Raw genomic sequence first — 21,465 nt, 5'->3', positions numbered from 1 at the left:
CATTCCATCTAACAATTGAATATGAAAGAGCAATATTGTCCAAATTCACTAATTACCCTTTGCATTTGCAATTAGTTAAATCTTATTTTCTTATTTAAAGAAAATGCACTCTAAAATATTTCAGTAAATAAACAAACAGTGGTCAGAGCAATGGAATGCATGAAGATAAGGCAGAGTCTGAGAGAAAATGTAGTTCTTCTCTCCACCATCTTCTCAGTTCTCAAGAGTCATTGTAAACACATTTTCAACATTGCATATTATGTCTGTGGAGCATGTAATGAATGGAGAGGATCTGAATTAAACCTTGGATTGTAATTCCCCCTCCCAAATTATACCCTTAGATTCATAATATTTTCCCAAACTTAAGAGCAAATTTAACTAAACAAAATGTTGTGTTCCTTTACTCCTTTGTAACATGAATATATTTTCTTTCTTCAGTACACAGAAGTTGCTTTAGTCTACATTATTTCTTTGTATCTCGTTCCTTTGTATTTAACATTAAAATCTGTAACATAAACACTACAACTAATTCAGTCCATGCTGCTATACATCATATAATCTTGTTTGACAACAGTTCAAATATATATTTTAAATCGTCCCTGGATGTATCTTTTTTGTATGATCAATAATTAATTAAACAGATGAAACAGGAGACAGTAGGGTTTTTTCATATTACAAGAGATGAATATAACTGTTTTTGGTATGAGATGCCACAAATAGGGATGTGCAAAATATTTCATACAAACCATTCTATGCACACAATAATCACTTCTGGATGGTCCACGTCCAAGTGAAATATATGTGGTTTGTACGGGCGCAGACTCAAAACAAGTCTGCTTGATGCAGGTATGGACCCAAAACATCCTTGTTCTGGGCAGAGATGTTCCAGGGTACAGAGAGTGGGAAAAAGACAAGACCACTGGTAGTGGAAAAGAGGAAGTAAGGGAAAGGGAAGGGATTTGGAAGATCAGGGGAGAGGCAGGTGAGCCAATAGATATGCCATGCTTGAGTTCAAGGATGGCCGCTAATGGGGTGGGAAGGTCTGTGGACAAGCTGATGCAGAGATCATGCAAAAGAGGAGGGGAGAGAGAGGGGAGACAAAACCTGGAGGGGTCCTAGGGGGTGAATAAGGCAGGGCTGGTAAACTCACCCTTAATCACCCCACAGGATCCCTCCAGATTTTATCTCAGCTGAAACTGGGAATAAATAAACTACAGAATTCCAGTTTTCAGCTCAGGTGGCCCACAATCCACCCAAAACAGTTCAGCCAAAGTTCTGAGCTACGACGTGCTTCTTTGGTATTCAAAACAAAATACATTTTTCATTTTGTGCTTAATATTAACTACACAAGTATTTAATGACCTGTTATTCTGTATGCTTCTTTGAAAATGAAACAATAGTTACAGTTAACTCCTCAGAGAGGAAAGAATTAACAATTAACAGCCCTTATTTTCTCCTTCATCTCTTGAGCTGTATAAATCTCTGATTTAAAGTAAGTATAAATGCAACAAAAGTTACAGTATGCTTCTGAAACAGGATTTTTATTGTACTGTATCACAATATTGGGAAGGAAGAGAGAAAACCAGTAAACTATTTGTTCTGACATCCAGTTTGATTTCTTCGGTTTCTTGTCTTTGGCAATCTCTTTCCATACCCGTAACAACTTCTCTGATTTCATTCCACAGTACCTCTAGTTTTCAACCAATGAGGTTCAGGACTTCAAAGTAAACTGTGATATTCTCCTTGAAAATGTCTCAAGATCATATCATGGAAACTGGATGGTTTTGTTTTTCCATTTTCACTTGGAACTTGCACAAGTTCATGATTTGTTCCACAGTCAGCCCTTATTCAGTCAACCCAGACTGTTATAACTGAATTCCACCTCTTTGTACCAATAATATAATCCACAAAGTCTAATTAATATTATTTGGTGTTTGCCTGTATTGTACCCCAGTACTTTTATCGCTATATTCTTCAAGACTATGAAAGCAATGCCATTCCTTCTTTGCTTTTGTGTCCTGGGTAATAACTGAGTTGAACTGAAGCAACGATTCAGATGTGTTTTGCACATGTGCATATGCATTTTAACTACAGGTAGTCCCCGGGTTAAGAATGGCCGGTTTAAGGACAACCCATAGTTAAGAACAGAGCCTATTGTAGCAACATTTAAGTAATGATTCAACTTAAATACACAAGGTTCAAGTTCATTACACAATACTATTTATACAGTATTATACAATAATACTGTTCCACCTTACATACAAATTCGACTTAAGGACAGATCTTGGGAACATAACTAGTTCTTAAACTGGGGACTACCTGTATACAAATCAGTTGAATCTGACTGGTTCAATTTAGATCATTCAAATCAATACTGATGTCAAAATCAGTCAGATCATCTAAATTATTCAAATGGAAAAGATGATTCACATAGATCCTTCCTAATCGCACTGGCTTATTTTACTGGAGGCATACTCTGAAACATTTTCTAACTGACTTTTCACCCCTAGTTTCAATGAGGCTTATATTTCAATCCCTCCCAAGATAGGCTAAGATCTTAGTTTGTTCCAATTATAAACCTATTTCTCTGATAACAGCTATCTTGATCTGTACATTACAGCTTGTTCTTCCAACTATTATGCATCCTACTCAGCCTGGATTTATAATGTTCTGATAACTGAAGTTATTGTTTTAATTCAAGGTAGATGGAATTCAGTACCCCTTACTTCTTTGGATCCTGAGAAAGCCTTATGAGGTCTTTAGAGGTTCTGAAGTGGGTGTTATTTTGAGTTTCTCCAGTTTCATACTTATATGACTTTTATGTGTTCTGTTTGACACATAGTGTCAACAACACATAGTATCAACAATAGTATGCATTCTCAATCAACCACCAGGACGTGTGAACAGTTCACACAATGAACATGCTAATCACCCTCAGCAGCCCCTCGTTAACAACTCAATAGAAGAAAAAACCCTGCCTAACCCCCAGGAAGATACACACATATTCTGACACCAAAACAAGCAGCCACTCGTTAACCCAACCCCCCCACACCCCTAGCCCCCCCAACCCCCCATCCCCCACCCCCAATCCCCCCCTTCAGATCTCTATAAATACCCACAAAAGGGTCACATCATCCTGGGCACAGAGAGAACTGCTCCTTTCTGTGCTCCTGCCCTCTGAAGATGCCGGTCACAGATGCTGGTGAAACGTTAGGAAACAAAACTTCCAGAACATGGCCACACAGCCCAGAAGATGCACACCAGCCAATAGTATGCATTCTCTTTCTGACCTGTTGTGATACATTTTTCTCTCTTCCCTTTTAATCTGATTTGTCTTTAACATTAGAATTTCTGGAAATATTAAAAGAACCGCAGTGGATAAAACAGAATGTAAGATTATTTTATGTGCTGATGATACATTATGCCTAAGCGAACAATCAGATTAGCGTGGAACATGCAGGGAGTTACAGAGGCACTACTATTACAGAGGAAGAACTACACTCACTGCATCTCTGTAATTCTAAGAGTGAGGGGAAAAACAGACACAGAAGGCACAGAAAGGATGCAGGTAGATAGAAAAGCTTGGCTGACACAGCCCTGCCCCATATTCTAATCAAACTACAGTGCCCCTAAAAGATATTGAAGTTGTATACAACATTCCTTATTTCAGCATAAGTACAAGTTATAACAGTTCTTATTTTAAGTATTTTCCTTTTATAAAAACTGGACACAGAAGGATATATTCATCAGGAAAAAGCCAAGCACAAATATGATCTTCTACAACATCTTCATTCCTATAGTTTTTAGTAAGTAAAGTGTTACACACGCTCCTTGTTCTTTTCTCTCCCAGTATGCCTTTTAAAAATTTCATTTCTGCCTCTTAACAGCCTTATCACATTTCTATTCTGTTTTTTATTCCTGTGTTTTCACTTTCTTTCTTATCTATCCACTTGCCAAAATCATTTTCTCTATCTGACCAGCTTCTTCAAACTTTCTTCTTAGTAGCAGGCAGACGGTTTTCAGCAATTAAAACAGGTTCAACAGATTCAAAGCTCTGCTTATAGAAGAACAGGTCAGGAAGGGTTTGATGCAGAACAGAAGCAGCATATTCAGAAACTACGAATGATACATTCAGCACAATATATCATAAAACAGAATGTGCAAGGTTGTTTTTCTTTAACTACACAAGAAAACTAGGCAATATAAAAGCAATGCTCCTATTAGTTCTGCACCCAGAACTACCTGCTACTGTATATTCAGAGCTTTAATAAAACATAGCTCTAGAGGGAACCAGAGGGGGGAAACCAGGTCCCAGCTGGTGACCTCCATGGAATATTATAGCTATATGCTAAACTGGGAAGTCAAGAAAGCATCTTAGAAGAATGCAATGCCAAGCCACTTCCATACCGCTGCACAGATGTGTCCATAAAGTTACAGGAGTTGAGTTCAGCGTAAGGTAGACTTTACCTTTTCAGTATATTTGAAAAGTCTTAAATCTCAACTTAAAAAAAATATTGAAATTTTAAAATATTAAAAAATACTGTCCCTGCTGTCAATGTCTCTCTCTTAGAAGTTACTACAGGGATGAAATAACTTCTGGAAATATGTGGCAATAATAAATTTGGTAATAAAACCTTGTCAGCTGGCCTGATCTTCAGTCTTAGTACACACTGTTCCCAACCTTTACATTTTGCTGCCTCCTTTCAATTAAGCTATAATACGCTATTCCACCAAACTTGATAATCGAGTTTATCTGATTTTGTCATGGGTAATTTTCTAACAATTTCATATTGTTTCATTTACATTACAAATTTAGAACCATTATTATGTGCTCTCCATTCCTTCCCCAGTATAGTTAGATACAAGCATGCTCTTTTTAGTTTCTCAGACTATGTAATGGGAACTTTCTAGATATCAAAGATTTTGTTCTTCAAGCCTAGATAGAACTACGGAATTCACTGCCATCCAATGTGGTGATGCCCACCAATTCAGATGGTTTTAAATGAAGACTAGACAAATTCATAGAGGAAGGGGTCTATCAGTAGCTACTAGATTTGATGAGTATACATAACTTTCTGAATCACATATACCTTATATGAAATGCCATCTTTTGCAGAATTATAACTGAAAAGAACTATCCTCCTCCTGTCCATGTTTTTAATTTCTTGAATACATCTGGTTGGCCACTGTGTGATACAAGAATATAAGCAGTGCCCTGCTGGATCAGACTTCTTGCTCATCTAGTCCAGCAGTCTATTCTCACAGGGGCCAACTAACTGCACAAGGAAGCCTGCTAGTCTCCCAGCAGATGGCCTTCAGAGGCAGACACACCACCATCAAGGCTAATAGCCATTGATCCTCATGACTTCCATAAATTGGTCCAATACTTTTTTGCAGCCAGCCAACCTGGTAACCAGCACCACATTTTGTGGGAGCGAATTCCAAAATTTCATTACAACTGCAATTACAAACGCCTGCTCAGACCAGCAGAGCTTGCCTTGTTCTCTTATATTTAAGTCAGCATTTCTCCAGTGTTTGCCAGTCCATTTTATTTTCTGTTTTGTTGTTTTATTTTGGATTCCTGACTGAGCAGGGATTGGACTTGATGATCTAAAATGGTCCCTTCCAATTAAAAAAAGGAGAGAGGGGGGTTAGATAACCCCATAATTTGCCAGTTTCACTACCCACTGAAGTGAACATATGTAGTATATGGCAATGGACAAAAATATTGATATTGGAGAAACACTGCCAACATGGAGCACCAGTTAATGCACTGATATCCTCACTCCTTATAAAGTATATTAACAGTTTAATCCTATACATATCTACTCAGAAGTAAATCTCATTTATAGGATTATAGTCCAAACTATGTGTGGGTGAACATTAATTGGAATTTTTCTGCATCAACGCAATGGATCAGGGAGAACTGGAACTTTGCTTCTGTGGAATGAAACACCTATCATGAACAGAAGTTAAAAGATAGTCTGCACTGTAACAATTACAAAGAAAGTGATACCATTTAACTGCCTCTGCTCATCTTTCTAGAATTGCTTGTTCTTTTACAGTAGGATCTTAAAATGATAAATAAGAGGATTTGTTCAGTGAAAGATGCTTCTTTGTACACAGTAGGGAAATAAAAAGCAATTGTCCTCAAGCAAAATGAACAATGCTGATTTTTGTATGTTTACACTGAAATCACAAAGAGCAGTATGTTTGGAAAAGGAAGCAGATTTATGTACCACTTAATAATGCTAATAAACTAGGTGAATGAACTGGTGTTATCTTTTATATTTCCAATTATGTCTAAAATACCTTATCATTCCATTTTAATTTGACCAGAAGTTTGAGCTAAGGGGTGGGGGGGAGAGGAAGACTAAAAAGCTATGAGCATTTTTATTTTCTGTTCTTTGCGCTGATGCAGAATTGCAAACTCTGATTAGAGTATATCATTGACCATATTATTAGTGCTCATGATATAGAAAACTTGTTTTAGAGGCCCATGCTGATATACCCAAGACAGTCATGCTAGCAATGCTTTACGGCACAGAAGTCAGACAATTCAGTGGCATACAAATGCAGTGGCCAGACAGAACAATCCAGGAACTTTCTGCTATGTAACTAAGAGATCCGCCAATTTACATAAAGTATACAGTTTGCTAAAATGCACAGTCCAAAAAAGAATTAGGTGAATATGATCTATAGCTTTAGCTAAGAGATTTGGAAGGTTTTGCTCCCAATTCTGATACCCTCTATTTGGCAGCATAATTGGGAAAAGAGATTAGGAAACCGAGACTATGTGCTATAAACATTTCCCCAGGAAACATTTATCAAATACATTTTGCTCACATTAAGAATCCTTCATCTTAATCATCATTCCTACCCAATACCTCAATAGCTTGATTAGTACCAAACAAAACTCCAAAAGCTCACTTTTCACTGAATTGAAAGCTACATTTTTTAGATATAATTAGCATGGAAGTTTACAGAACAAAATGATTGAACCATTTCAGATAAATCAGTGGCCTTTTATTCCAGGGTTCCAAGGAAAACCTGGGAAAAAAGGGCTGCTCATAAATTTGGTATGTAGGAGGGACCTTACTAAGACGTTAGTTCATATAATGAAGCATGTTAGGGGAACAAAAGTGCAAGAGTGATAGAGATCTAAAGGAAAGGACGCTCTGTCCCATCCATTTTTCAGAGAGTGAAGGGCCACGAGACAGCTGCACTTCTGCCTCCTAGAAAGAACACTGCGACGTGGCAGACACCTGTGTAGTCCTACATGTCAACCAGAGAAGAAGCAGCTGCAAGAAGCTGGCTTTGCCCCTTTCCTTGCCAGAAAGAGTACGCTGGCATTGCAGAGCAGAAAGGAAGTCTGGCATTGCCCATCACCCAGAAGAATGGTGATTGCTGGATTGTTTGATTGGGCTTTTGGTTATGTTTGTATTATTTCATTCTCTCCTAAGCTGTCTTGAAAATCAATTGATCAAAATATGTGATATAAATCTCAGGGAGCAATGAACCAACCAGCAAATCAGACAATTTACCGAATTTTATCGAACACAAAAAAGATTGATCCAGTAGGCTATGAAAATATTTAACATCTAGGTGAACCACACTATATCTTCTGGAGACAGAGGTCATAGAGACTATCACAGACTTTTTACAGATTTGTTACCTACATTCCAGTGTTTTTGAAGAATCCCACAATGATTTAATGTACCAAGAAATACAATGTTTTCTCCCTTTCATACTTTATGGCAAGCAAGTTTTTTTCTCTCAAAGTGTATTTCAACTTAACAAAATAATATTTTTAAGGATCTGTTTGCTATCAAGGAATGTCCTCTGTAACTCCTAAGAATCAACTTTAGGGATAATTGTCATAACTGCACCGGAGAAGGTTTATATCTCTTCTTTTATTGGGCATTTTTAAGAAATGGAAAAAGAAAAGACACACCAAAAAATGAAACAAAAAGAAAAAAGAGGCAAAAAAGGAAAAAGTAGATAAACAGGGAATTTATATCCATCATAAAGTTAAGTTAAAATTTTCAAAATTTTATTAATTAAGCAACTGAAAACACTACTGTATATCAATTTAAAAACTGCTGCCATAGTAGAAGCCAGCAATGCAACTCTAACAGGCACTAGGATTCATAAAAAACACTTCCATCTTGCCCTTCTCCTGAATTAAAAGACAGCAGAATCTTGGTAAATGTCTGGTAAGATTTCTCGCATGAAATCTTATGGAAACTCTCCAAAATCTCATGATATCTCATGTGAAACACCAGTAATTTTGAGATTCTTGAAATCTCAGGTGAGTTTTTGAGAGAATTATTTTGTTGTGTTTGTGCCTGGGTCACTGGGCGAATTATTTATCTACATTTGCTACATTTTTATCCTGGAAAAATGAGATTGGAAAAAGATTGATTTTCCAAGGGACAAAACAAGGTGACCCATCTCTTTAGAAAGCATGTTGTGTCACTGTACAGCCCTCAGTTGTCTCTTCCCTCTTCCCCTTTGCCGCCTCTGTCATGTGTATAAGCTAACAGAGTCTTCTATACTTGTTCAAGCAGAAGCATGGAGGATTCTCAAAGGAGGTGGTTAAGAGTTTTGCTCAACAGCCTCCTTTTAGCATTCTTCACCATTTGCAAAAGTAGAAACAGACTTCAGAAGCCTTTACCAGCATTTTGTAAGTAATAAAGGACTCCAAAAGGATACAGAACACCTCCTCTTTCAGTTGCCAAAGCTGCACAGAAGCATCCTTCAACACTTTCAGTCACCTAATCCTGGAGAAGGCTGCTGAGGCAGAGCTGAGTGAAGCAACCCAGCTGCTTCTTCTCATTGTAAGAAGTGAGGAGGCCATGTTGTTTCATGAAGAAGCTCTGAGGAATGTTTCACTTCAACTGTTGTCAAAGTGAAGCATCCCCTCAAAAATCTGCACAATCCTAGTGAGCAGTAAGCAGGATGAGTTTCTGAATTTTCTGAATTTCACGGCCTTCAGCTTTTGCTTGAATAACCATTTGGGTCTCTTGCCCCTTTGGTTGGCAGATGTGGCCAGAATTGATAATGACAGGTGAACAGAACCAGTGTGTCCTGTTCTTCAAAGCTGTAGCCCTGGGACTATGATCAAAAACTGATTTATCTAGCAAAGGGAACAAAGTAGGCTTTCTTCAACTCCTTCTCTGGTTGATGTAAGGAGCCAAGTTGGTCTCCCTCTTCCCATGACAATTGCTTTGGGAAGTCAGCAGAAGAAAGTATCCTTGGATGAACAATGGATGATGCTAGAATATGCCACTGCTTGACTCTCCAGACAACAAGAAAGTGTTCAGATATACAATTCATCACTATAACCTTATGTACAATACATATCCTTCCTCTGACCCCACAACAGTTGAAGTCCACACATCTTAAAGTTGCCAAGTTTGAAAAACACTGCTGTAGGCCTTATTGATGTACCTTTCTTTTTTAATAAATTGGAAACCTGAAGGAAGAGATTATTCTGTGACAAATGAAAGGAACTCTTGGAGACAATTGTTAGTTTGAAAAATGTGAAATAAAAATATAATAAACGTATTTGTGTGAGCAGTTACTATGGATCAAAATAAAGCCAGTTTGACAAATCAAAATCAGCTGCTTTGGAAGAAGCCCCAAAGTTATATGAATGGGGCTTAAGTAGGTTGCATACAGAAGAAGTGACTCAAAATGTTTCTCTCTCCAAGGAAGAGAGAGGCTCCAAAGAAAACACTCCACTTGGAGCCTACAGAGCCAAAATCAATGAGAATTGATTAGCAAGGTCAACATTATTTTTAATAACTTCCCAAACAATTTGGCTTGAGACAGAATCTTAACTTCACCAATTGCTCTAATTGGACTGTTCTAGCTCTACTAATGTTGACACAGTGTATAAAAGGATGGTGCAATCAAAAGGGATAAATGAGACTTGTTTCAGTGTCAGTAGCCATAGCTTCAATTTTTTTTTTCTAATAACATGGAACTGCCTGAATTTTTTATCCAACAAGAGTTCATGGTGAAATTTTCTTTTGAACAAGAAAGCTTCCTTGACATCATCTGAAATGTCTAAAACATTGATTAAAAAAAAAACACTAAAATCCTGCTAAAGCTTGAAGAAATTCTTTTCATGCCACAGCCTTTCCAGCTAAAAAAAGAAAAGAAAGAAAGAAATCCTAAAAACCCAAACATCCATCTGTGATCTAGGTCCAACTTCTATCTTCTATTCTTCCCCAGCAATACAATTACTCATAATCAACTTATATAACATAACATAATGATAGTTAATTTTGTTTCCTTTCACATTCCAATTTTTAAAAAAAGTAAAAAGCAGGAAACTCTTAAAGGCAGACACTTGATTCTTCAACAACACCTGCTAGAGCTATTATGCTTAAAAGTTCACTAATGTTTCTTGAGCCAGGAACAAATGCTCAGATTTCTATTTTAGACATTCCCAGAAGATTTCACTGAGCTATTTCTAAACCTTCAACTCGTGAAGACTACACATTTACTGTTCGGGAAGCTTTCTTGTACCTTTCAATCAGCTTTATAGTTCATATTGGATTTCAGTAAGCCACTGGCCAAATCCAGTAAAGTAACACAACATGAAACAGCAAAAATGGAATAGCATCTGATACAGCCACGTTGGTTGCATCATAGGGTTTTAACATCTTTTGGCACTTACTTAATGCCATGTTTTCCAAAGACTCCTAAACTGGTTGGTATCTCTATGAGTTCCCCCTACTATATGGGCCCGGCTTGTGATCCATCAAGCAGAACACAGCTTAGCAACCATGTTAGGTGTCTCACTAGAGGCTTGGTAACCATCCTATTTTGCTGTTGTCACTGGGCTTGGACTGGTCCTTTCCTTTCCTTCCATTCACTCTCCTCTTGCCTGTTCCTTTTATGACCCACAGGAATTTGAAATATCTCCCCTCTTTCTTTCCTTGTTTTATTCCTTTCTTGATAGCCTCCTGAACTCAACTATTTGACATTTCTTGACTACTTAATCACCCTAAAGATGACTCAGAAGCTACAATTGGTGGGGAATGTAGTGGCCAGATTATTGAAACTATGACTGCACTACAACATCTACTTTGTGATTACTGAACTGGTTGATGAAGGCTTCCATGCCCAATTCAAACTGCTAGTTATTGCTATAAACCCATACAGGGCACAGTGCCATACACAAATGACTTTGCTCACCCTATGAGGTCATCCAGAGAGAAACTGCTTAAGGTCCTATCTTCTCGAGGGGAGAGGGAAGGGTGGCCCAGAAAGGGACCCTTAATACACTGCCCCAGAAATGCTCCTGGTCCCCATGTTCCTGGTGTTCTGAAAGACAATGAAGGCTCTTCTTGTTCAGTGGGCACTGAATCACTACCCTAGCAATGACCATACAAACATTTAGCATTATTCTGATGGTATAATAATGTGGGGGTAGGGGTTATGGTTTGGGAATATTTTGATTTTATGTGGATGTTTTCATTTTGTAAACCATCCAAAGCATATCCAAATGGGCAATATTAAAACATTGCTTAATAAAATTAAATAAAAAATAAAGTAACTATTAATGAGAAAATAAAGATTCTCACAAGTCAAGCTTGACCCCTGAACATTTTATGGACATGTCCGTGTAGTTTTCTTGGCAACAGTGTGGAAGTGCTTTGCCAGTAGCTTCTTTTTCAACCTCATAGTCTAGTTTACATCTTAACCAGATCTGACTCTATTTAGCTTTCTGAGATCAGCCAAGGCCAGCTAGATGTTGCCAACAAGCAGGCATTAATGAAAAGATTCCTCCATCTCCCAAGCTTTTTGGAAACAACAGCAGATATGCGGGAGACAGTATTGACAACATTTATGAATTCCTGCATATCGATTATTATCCAGAATGAAAAGAAAGAGATCACCATTTTTTGTAATAGCACCATAAATGGCTAATTATGATATTTCACTGTACTGTTTTGCCCATTCACAGAAAGATTTTTAAAATTATATTTACTTACAGTGTACTGCCTTTTAGAAGTATTAGCTTTCTGCTCACAGATAGCAAATGCTGTCTGAGGGCTAAAGTGTTGTTGGTCCAACATTTCTGAAGGAGTTAATTTAGAATATTATTATTTTGGGATTAATCGGTGTATGATAGAAACCACTTCATTTTTGCATTTTCAAATTAATACATAAATTAACATTTAGTTATCATTTGAAATTTGGACTGTTCTACATTTTGTAGTTGGAGGTTTAATTTATCCATTTAAAAAGTCTATATTGTAAGGCCTGTGCAAAATATATTCATGAACATAATGTTAAAAAATATATTTGGGGACACTGCAAAAATGCTGTATAGTAAGCAGTCAATGACGAGTCCATAAAACACCTTACGTACATAAAACTGACACTGATTAATCAATTAGGTAAACAGGTCAATGAAACAAACTGCTGCACATTTTACATAAAGCATGACAAAATTTGGCCACACTTAAGGCAATGCAATTGTTTGTATAAGTTTTATACAAGTAAATCTTAAAAGTAACTTGCATTACTTTTATACTTATACAAGTAAAACTTAAAAGTATAAGTTTTAAGTAAATCTGGTCAAAGCGACCAGGATATTTAATGCAAGCATCAATGTAAAATGGACACTATAATAAAACATGTTTGGTGGTTTCAATGACTCTTTCACCACATGGGCAAAGTCTGAATTTAAATGTGATGCCTTTGTATCTCCCCTCTAAGACCGCTGATGAAAGCACACTGAACTGTGCCAAGGTTAAGGCCATTCTTAGTTTGGGAACAGTAATTTGGTTAAGATGTCTGGCTGGTCTATAAGGGGCAGGAGGGCTACTTAAAAATACCTATTTGGAGAGAGACATCAGGTCTGTTTGAATGTCAGTATCCTTGAGGCATTGCTTGATTGCCTCTGCTGTGTGTTCTTGCCCTAGCATGCGCACTTGAGTTAAGGAAAACCCCAGAAATTCCAGTTCTTTCTGCGTGGCCTTGGCCCAAGAGGAAACAAACTCATCAGAAAGAACCCAGAGTTAGACCTGCTAGTATCAGCCTTGTGAGGTAGTCCAGACATGAAGCATACCCAGGAGTCCTAGCTCTAACTTTACTGTAAGGTTACATTAAAAGAATTTTTCAAGCCTGAAAGTATTTCTTCCCTCCTCTCCTTTAACTCTCCAGAAAACTAGGAAGGGTCCCTTTTGAGCTTTCTCCACCCCTCCACCTTTGGACTCAAATTTCATTAATCAGACTGTTGTCTAGGCTGCAGCTCTTCCTCCTATCTCCCAAGGTCATTACCCCAAACCATTACAGCTGGGAAGACAAGCAGTTTAGTCCAACATGTGAAAATGTGGATCCAGGCAATGGATTCAATATATATTTCAACAAAGCAACCAAACAAGAGAAATTGAAGCTGACCTATTTGCCCATTCCTACCACTAGCCGCAATCCAAACTGAAGAGCTGAAAGGCTTATAAAGCTTATTTTTCCACTCGCTGAAACTATATAAGCCAAGAGTAAGCAACTTTTTTTTTAATCAGTGGCCCCACTGCAAATTCTGGGCACATGATGTGGCACTCTTACAAATGTTTATATATTTATAAATGGCTGCCATCCCGGGCAGCTCGCAAATCATCCATTCATCAGAAATAACATTTGGGAAGTTACTTCCTGCAACTTCTAAGTATCATAAACAAAAATGATGACCACTTATTTTCTACCAATAGAAGCAAATATATGTAGCTCAGGGTTGAACTGTGGAGTCCATGGGGTTCTCTAAGCTTGGTCCTTTTCTTGCAAACGTTTCGTTACCCGGCTAGGTAACATCTTCAGTGCTAGAATGGAATAGGGTTTGCTCTCTGTTTATATATTGTGGCATGCCCTGCCAATGTTGGTGGGGGTGGGGGTTTTGTTTTGTTTTTTCCTCTGGTAGTTCCTTGATTAGGGTATTGTTTACTGCTTGATTGTATGCCTGGTGGTAATCTCTGCTTATCTGGGTGATGATTGCTGGTGAGATATTCTGGTCTTTTGTTTTCCTTTCTATTGTCTCTTTTGAATAGTGTGTAGATGTTGTTTATCTCTATGTGCCTGTTGATGGCTGCCTTGTCTGAATACCAAGCTTCCAAGAATTCCCTCGCATTTTTGGATTTAGCTTGGTCTAAGATGCTGACAGTTTCCCAGTTGAAACAGTTGAGACAGACTTAACCATAGTTTCAACTGGGAAACTACCAGCATTTTTTTTTGTTGTTGTTCAGTTGTTAAGTCGTGTCCGACTCTTCGTGACCCCATAAACCATATCGTGCCAGGCCTTCCTGTCCTTCACTGCCTCCCGGAGTTTGCTCAATTTCATGTTCATTGCTTCAGTGATGCTATCTAACCATCTCATTCTCTGCCGTCCCCTTCTCCTTTTGCCTTCAATCTTTCCCAGCATCAGGGTCTTTTCCAAAGAGTTCTCTTTTTGCATTAGGTGGCCAAAGTATCTGAGCTTAAGCTTCAGTATCAATCCTTCCGATGAGCAGTCAAGGTTGATTTCTTTAGGATTGACTGGTTTGACCTTCTAGCAGTCCAAGGGACTCCTAAGAGTCTTCTCCAGCACCACAATTCAAAGGCATCAATTCTTTGGCGCTCAACCTTCCTTATGGTCCAGCTCTCACAGCCATACATTGCTACTGGAAAAACCATAGCTTTGATTATGCGGATCTTTGTTGGCAAGGTGATGTCTCTGCTTTTCAATATGCTGTCTAGGTTTGCCATAGCTTTCCTTCCAAGGAGCAAGTATCTTTTAATTTCATGGCTGCAGTCTCTGTCTGTGGTGATCTTGGAGCCCAAATAAATAAAGTTGTTACTGCTTCCATTTCTACCCCTTCCATTTCCCAGGAATTGATGGGTCCAGATGCCATGATCTTAGTCTTTTTAATGTTGAGTTTCAAGTCAGCATCTTAGACCAAGCTAAATCCAAAAATGTGAGGGAATTCTTGGAAGCTTGGTATTCAGACAAGGCAGCCATCAACAGGCACATAGAGATAAACAACATCTACACACTATTCAAAAGAGACAATAGAAAGGAAAACAAAAGACCAGAACATCTCACCAGCAATCATCACCCAGATAAGCAGAGATTACCACCAGGCATACAATCAAGCAGTAAACAATACCCTAATCAAGGAACTACCAGAGGAAAAAATAAAACAAAACAAAACCCCCCACCTCCACCAACACTGGCAGGGCATGCCACAGTATATAAACAGAGCAAACCCCATTCCATTCTAGCACTGAAGATGTTACCTAGCTGGGTAATGAAACATTTGCAAGAAAAGAACCAAGCTTAGAGAACCCCAAGGACTCCACATTTATTTTCTGTTACTTTGATTACGATGTTCATCATTCAGGTAACACTAATTTAACTGTTGGTGTTATATTCAACATTATGTTCCTACATGGTCCAGGTGCATATAAAATATTCAAAAGCAAAACATAGCCAATGCTTAAATTTTGTTTAAATGCACATCATTCTTGGCTTTCATGCTGAGGCAAACAACCCACAATAATAAGTCAAATCAAATATGATACACATATCCCATTAAAAATATACATATAACTTAGTTAAGACTTTAACATGCTTTTCATTGCAAATGTTTGGGCAGAAAGGTTTTAAACCTAGAATATGCTCAAAATCTCAGCAGTTGCCTAATATTGATTATTTTAAGATGTTTAAATTATTTTTGGCTCCATATTTGTACATTAATCATAAAAATGTTATGGAAATATAATTAGAAACTAGAGTTCAAGCACTATGGGATATAGCATTTCCCAAAGGAAGTCTTCTAAAGAAATATCTTTTATTAAAATAGAAGTCAAAATCCTGAAGTTAGAGAGGAGAAAATGCCTTTCAAAATTTCTTTCCTCTGTCTTTGTAGATACATGTATGGGTTACTTCTTCTTTTCTTCATACTTAGGTTAAATATAATTTCAGTATTTAACAATAAATACTTCGTTTTGTTTTGTTCTGTTCTGTTTTCTCAACAGACATTTATCTGGTGTTTGCTACCAGAACAACATTGTGATAGTGTGGGGAATATTGACTTTTATTCCAATATTAGGAACTAGGGGTTACTGCTGTTGTACTATTAAAATCTTTCTATGTTTTCTTTTTCTCCTGCAGTGGTTGCTAACTTCTTATGCATAATCCAGACCATAATATTTCTGCTGGTGGGTACATTGCAAAATGGAAAAAATGTTGTGTCCCTTCACCCATTCTCCCAAGAACACCTATGGTAGCATCATCAGCAACATCAGCAACAACATTAGCATCGACAGCATCAATATCAGCATTAAAAACATCAGCAACAGCAACATCACCACCAACAACATCAGAATTTGAGTCAATAGTAATTCTGTCAAAGCCACATAATTAGATGGTATCTATGGCATCACCGCTATAAAATAAATGCTGAAATACCCACAATTTATTTCTAGCATATTTATTTATTCAGGAAACATACATACCACCTCTTAGCAAACATATATAAACATTAAAGCAAGTAAAGAACATACAGTACCCACAAAACAAATAAAAGTACAATCAACTGTTCCAAACTCTTTCTATTCTGGAAAATTATGATTGGAGAGGGAACGATGCCATTTTCCTTTTTTCTTTTCCTTTTTTCTTTTGACTCAAGAAAACGAAAACAAAAACACTCCTTCCTATCCTGGGTGGGTCAAAGAAAATTTGCTTTGATGCAAAAACCCTGCACAAAATGGTTCTTGCACCGCAATGAGTACATGGGTATTACTTGTGGAGACTCACCTTCCTTTTTTTCTGTGTATTGTGCTAAAAAACTGGTAGTGTCATAGTGGCATCACCCATCATCATGTGTTTTCTTGCTCCTCACATGTGTGGATGACCTGAGGTTCCACTGCCAGCATGGTCTCTAAATGATATGAAGGCACTGTTGCGTTTTCTGGAATATTACAGACAGGTCTGATGTTTTCTCATGAAACAACATATGCACTGAATATGCTGGTTGTCCAAAGAATATACTCCCCTTCTCAAGCGTAATATGAATATATAGCTGCTCTGGTCTGCAGCCAGAATGCAATCCTACTGAAATGCTGGAATGAGTAAAAACAGCAAAGCAACTCAGACCTTTCCAGAATAATCTCTCAAGGAAAGGAATGCAAAAAACATTTTTTGGTAATGTTTTTGCACCTGAGGTTCCTAAAGATTCAGAAGTTATGATCAAACATGCATTCACCAATATGCATTATTATTACCCATTTGATTGATTTCTAGATCAAACCCTGGTTTTACAAATAGTCTATGGAGGCCCCACTGTCATTTAATAATTGGGTTGGGGAGTTGGAGGGGGAACATGCAATTTTGGAAAAAGTACAAATTCTTTTTCATATAGCCCACTTTTCTTCACCAAATGTAACTGTCTTGATATCGTTTACAGCAGTTTAGTTACACATGTGGAGAAGAAAAATGTAATACTTCTAAGTAAAGCAAAGCTCTCACCATTCTGAGGTAGTGAGCACATGGGATATTCTGAGCACATGGATGGAACGCAAACAAAATAGCTGCTGTGGGAGAAGATGCCCAATCAGAAAATGGCTGTCAAATGGGTATGGCCATCACAAAAAATCCACTTATTGTTCCTTGTCATAGTCTCTAGTGCTCTTCCAATAACACTATTTACCCCCACTTACCTCTATCTTTTCTGGCCGGATGGGCAGAATATAAACAAAGCAATTACAATAAAAACCTAGTATTTTTTAATGAATGCCTATAAGGTCATTAACTGAGGGCCCTCTTCAATTAAGTTGATTCTGGAGGCTAATGCTTTGCTCTACAATATAGCAATTTCTTTTTAAATTCTATCTAAATTTAAAATCACCTTTAAAAATATAAAAAGTAGAGTGTTGTATGAGCCAGCAATCATGGTTTGGAAATCACAGTTTATGATTCAGCATTTTGAGAAAACCCAAACAAGAGGTCACTTGTCCCACAATGGCTCCAAAATGCCCCATTCTAAATCAAAGTGAAAAAAACAACAGATAATGGCTTGGCATGATGTGTGAATCCAGACACACTCTGTAGGGAGTTGACCAACAGAAACTGAGTGAGTCCTTTGCAAGTCCAGATGTTTCCATCTGTGTGGAGGACAAAGCTTCTTGTTACAGCCTGCACTGGTGTTGGGTCTCTCAGTATGGATGCCTTTTCCATTCCTACCCCTTGAGTAACAATCACCACAGAAGCAAAGGAGATATAATTGCACGCTCTGGAGGCCAGCTCTGCCCACCACTGAATAATGCTATGGCAGCAGCTTCAAACATTTCAATCTAATCACGCACGGAGGAATTGTTTCACCTGTCTTGAGCTTATCACAACTGGATAAGTGCTGCTTTTTTATCTGACGTAGTAAATATGGCAAGGCACAATGTACAACTGTAGCTACCCATGAATCATTACAGAAATTGTAAATACATTTGGTGTTGTCAGAGGTGCAATGTGATTACACATATACAAATTTAGGACTGCAGCTGCACAATGACCTTCTGCTCAAAAGTTTTGCTTAAGAAAATGAGGGCAGAATAGCATTTTGCCAACTAGCATCCTCTACCTGCCATCTATATAACCATCTAGCATTTTCCCCCCTCAGGTTATCTTTAAATGTCAGTCAATGCTCGGTTCCTTTTACCAGTAGACACTTTTCTTTTATTAATCCAAAACACATGTATCATTAGGCTAAACCTATCAGGACTCCAAAATATATTCCAAAAATATACAAAACCCCTTAGAGCTGATTGATACAAAAAGTGGGGTTTTAAAAGGGTCTTTCACCTCTAAGGCAATACATCTATAGTTTAATAATTAAAAATATATTGTCATACTGATTGCAATAGTTATAAACCCGCTACCATATTTTTGATTGGTTAGTTCTATTTTACCTAAGCCAATATATTAAGCAAGAGATCCCAGTATTTTACTGATAAGCAGTCATCAGGTTCAAATTTTTGAAAGTCTTCTTAAAAGACTCAGGAATGCAACACAAATTAGTAGGGAACAATAATTTGCTTTAATAAGTTGACCAGAAACAAAGTATTTATTCCCCTCCCTAGACATCAAATGTACAAGTATTACCCCACATATTAAGACCTCAAGTCAAGAAAAATTATTTGCAATTCTTTTTTCAAACTTTGTTTCTTTTAGTATACCTGGTCAGTTTCAAACCCATTCTTTTCACTCATTAAATAGGTGTGTTTTCAAAGAGATTTTTTTAAAAAACAGTATGTAGATCTGAAGGAAATGTCAAAGACAAGCTGTTTCTTTTTAAAAAAATGTGAATATTGCACTTATTGCTCCTACATTTCTAATTAGAGAAAGAAGGAACAGCACCTTTATTCTAATTAAACAATCATTCCCCATTCTGTTACTTACAAGGCATCCATACTCTCATTCAAATACAACTCAATGAATTATTATTTATTTATTTATTTAAAGTTACTGGCCACCCAGCTCCAGTGGATTCTGGAATTCTATGCAAGATGCAGTTTATTTTTTTATCAGCGTTTCCTTCGAGAAGAGAAGAGAAGAGAAGAGAAGAGAAGAGAAGAGAAGAGAAGAGAAGAGAAGAGAAGAGAAGAGAAGAGAAGAGAAGAGAAGAGAAGAGAAGAGAAGAGAAGAGAAGCAATGTTCTTATTTTTCAACTGGGAATAATATCGTTCAAATGAGAGATCCTTTTTTTTTTCAGTACTGCAAATCATTTTTTCTCCAGAAGAAAAGTTGAAACGCAAAGCTGCCAGTGGAGTGGGCCGAATGGAAAGGCAGCTGAAAATACACTACTTTTGATCTATTCTATCGGCATAACTCAGATTTGGAACAGTCTGTTTCTGACTCCCTGTCTTCTTCTTTCTACATGCAACATGCCTCGCTGCAAAAAGAAAAAGGCTCGTTTGTAACACAAGCTAATTTAACGCCAGGACAGCCAGAGGTCTTACTAACTTAACTTCTTCCCGGCAGTCAGAGACGCCGGCAGCTCCTCGCCGCTCGCCTCGAGGTGGAAGTTCGCCCCCAGCTCAGCGGGGCTTCCTTCCAAGTCCGCGCGCGAGCATCGGGGCCCCCACCCGAGACGCACTCGAAACTCCTCTGGAAGTAAATGCCATGTCAAATGCTCCCAAATTTGATCCGTCGGGAATCAGCCCGGCTCGCAGCAAGAGGGAGGGAAGAGGCCAAAAGTGTCCTTTAAGTCGGATCAAGCCGCCCATTAAGGTGCCCATTTAAACCTGGCCAAAGGGGGAGGGGAGGGGAAGGGGGAGGAGAGGGAGACCGAAGCCGCGTTTCGCGGACTCCGGTCCCGACACTTTCTCCCACGCCTGCCGAGCGCGTCCCGCCCAGCCTCGGTGGGCGCCTGGCGTTTCTCTCAGAAGCTCGCCTGAACTTTTGCTCCGCGCCGCCGCCCGCGCTCCGCTCAGGCGGGGACCTGCGCCGCATCTGCCCGACCGGGGAACCCGCACCCGCCTCCTGCCCGCGGGGGGAAGTTGCAACGCGCCCCAAACCAGCGCACGCGAGGCGGGAACGACGCTACGCCGCCGCGGCGAAAAGCAAACCGGCGCATCCAAAGCGGGGGAAATGCCTGGTCGCCGCCCTCCCCGGAGCCTGTACCTCGCACCGCAGAAATGCAATTCTTCTCTAATGCGCCATGCTCCGGCTGCTGGGCGGAGGAAGCGCGGCGGCGGCGGCAGGGAGCGAGCGAGCGAGCCAGCCAGCCAGCCAGCAGCCCCGGACGCAGCGGATTCTCACATACGGCTTCGGCTCCGCCGGAGACTCCAGCCACACCGCCTGCCTCCGGCTGACGTCAATGTCACTGTCACATGGCTCGCCGCGAACCCAAAGAGCATTGGTCGTCGTAGCAACCGCAGCCCGGCGCTCTGAGATAATTTCGAGAGGTCATTTGTCAGACCCGCGTGTGCACGTTTGGAGCGCGGTCGGGGCTGACCTGGGTCCCTCGAGCTGCGCAAAGTGGGGGGAGGGGCCAAAGCCGAGGAAGGCGGCGGATTAATTAAGATCTGCGCGGTTAACTACCGACCTGCCCGCCCTTTTGGGGTTTGCCAAAGCCGAGGAGCGGAAATGTGGCGTGGCGCCCCCACATCTTAATTTCTTCTCAAGGCATTCCCGAGTCAGGGTGATTTTTACCGCTTCCTTCCCTGCCTGGGCTTTTTTGTTTGCTTGCTTGGTTTTGTTAATGGGCTAGCGAAGGGGAGAATCGTGAATTAAGCCTTTGGGGCTATATTTTAACTGATTATTTTTACTGTCATGATCCATCAGTTGAACTGTTCAGCGATATATATTATGCGCCATGTGGATAAAAGCCTCTTTGCTTCCCCTAAAAAAACTTGCACAAACCAGATTTCCTGGTTTGCTTTTTTAACGCATAGAAACATAACTATTTATTTTTA

At 39.0% G+C, this 21,465-nt stretch overlaps 1 protein-coding gene across 2 annotated transcripts in view; it reads right to left on the bottom strand.

Annotated features, from left to right (window-relative positions):
- The window catches only part of NCALD (neurocalcin delta), a 64,691-nt gene extending 43,740 nt beyond the window's left edge, over positions 1 to 20,951 (bottom strand). Inside the window, exon 1 of one of the 2 annotated variants that reach the window (XM_088149072.1) lies at positions 20,672 to 20,951. The gene's annotated coding sequence lies outside the window, so the exon portion shown is untranslated. The remainder of the gene's footprint in view (positions 1 to 20,671) is intronic. The other variant, XM_007431053.4, reaches the window with a different exon arrangement.
- Positions 20,952 to 21,465: the final 514 nt, after the last annotated feature.

Source organism: Python bivittatus, unplaced genomic scaffold (assembly GCF_059951505.1).
Source record: "Python bivittatus isolate LINGU-HERP-01145 unplaced genomic scaffold, Pbiv_v1 ctg000590_np1212, whole genome shotgun sequence".
Classification (NCBI taxonomy): domain Eukaryota; kingdom Metazoa; phylum Chordata; class Lepidosauria; order Squamata; family Pythonidae; genus Python; species Python bivittatus.
Note: the sequence above shows the minus strand (reverse complement) of the source record. Positions and strands in the feature narration are given on the sequence as shown.